Genomic DNA, 1,509 nt, shown 5'->3' with positions numbered 1-1,509 from the left:
GAAAGAAAACAATTGTTGAAAATAAAAAGAGAAACATCGAGCTACGAATGAAAAAGAAGACAGGGTGAAAAAGTTGAAGGTATAAAGGAAAAGGAAAGGAGTTATGACTCGGATGCTTCCCTAGAATAGGACCAACCCTCGTTTGTCTTCTTTTCTTTGAATCTTAAACCACACTACAACCCTGGAAAGACCTTCTGATTCTCAGATTCCACAAGACTTGAGGCTAACAACATGGTGAACGTATGATATGGATTTTTGTTGATTTAATTGTTTGGATGAGTGTTTAACCCCTCTATTATTCATCATCCTTTTTGATGTGAGTGATTAGTGCTGATTCAATTGCAATGGTGTAGTGTTTTGAACTTTTGGAGGTAATTTTCTTTCAAAATCTGTTTCATGTATATGTTCTAAGTTTGCAGGGAGATGAGGAGAATCCGCTCTGGTTGCTGAATTGAACCACTTGAAAACCTTTTTGAAAAACTTGTGCATGATTGTTGGTATGTGTTATTGAGGTAAGTAATTTTGTTTAGGGACAAAAAAAACTCTAAGTTAGGGAGAGTTTGTTAGGAGTAAATTAATGGTAATTTCATGTGTTAAGTTAACTACTTTTTGAGCTAAAAGTGAATAGATCTTGTGAATTTTACGGATTTTATAGTTAGAATTGAACTTTCGAGGTTCGATGTTAATTGTAGAACAACTTGCGTCACTTTGGTTGTTATTTGTGCAGATATTGAAGTTAAGAAGCAAAGACGAAGGAACACGCAAGCGTAGAAGCTCTGAAGAAGTGGAATCACAAAGAATTGATTTAAAGCAAGTGGCGAGCCGCGCCAAAGCAGAGGCGAGGCGCGCGAAACCCTCTGTCTTGGGTTCGCGCCGCGCCAGACCGTGTCGCGCCGCGGTGATGACGTTATAAAGATAAAGGCTATAAATACAAGCCCTAATCGTCATTAACCAGAACTTTTGATAACTTTTAGAGGAGAGACTTTTGTGAGTGAAATTCAGAGAGCAATCCTAATACAGAGCAACAAACAACATCCGACGGAGAATTTAACATCAATTGAAGACATTCCCTTGATGAAGATGAATCCATCCATGAAAATTTGTTTGTTCTTCATGTCTATGGAGAGCTAAATCATTCTTGTTGAGTTTAAGGTAGTAGTTAACTTATGAATATACAATACCGTTGATTGATTCTTATGAACAATTGTTTGAATTTATTATCAATAAGAAACCTTGTTTTTATCTTAAATCATTGTGGAGTCTTTGATCGAAAGAAAGGATTCTAACTTTTGCCCTAGGTTACTATATTGATTCAATCCCAATTTGCAGAGATGGAATTGTGATTGGGTTTTCATAATTATCGTTCTTAATTACTATTATCGATATTGATATTTGGAGAGATCGAATCTCATACCGGTAAAAGTTTATCTAATTTGATTTGCAGACATGGAATCATATTTGAGGATAAGTGAAGATAATATTTCAAATGATTGTTCGAATAAGGATTAA

The sequence above is a fragment of the Vicia villosa genome, linkage group LG5 (genome assembly GCF_029867415.1).
Source record: "Vicia villosa cultivar HV-30 ecotype Madison, WI linkage group LG5, Vvil1.0, whole genome shotgun sequence".
NCBI lineage: Eukaryota > Viridiplantae > Streptophyta > Magnoliopsida > Fabales > Fabaceae > Vicia > Vicia villosa.
Note: the sequence above shows the minus strand (reverse complement) of the source record.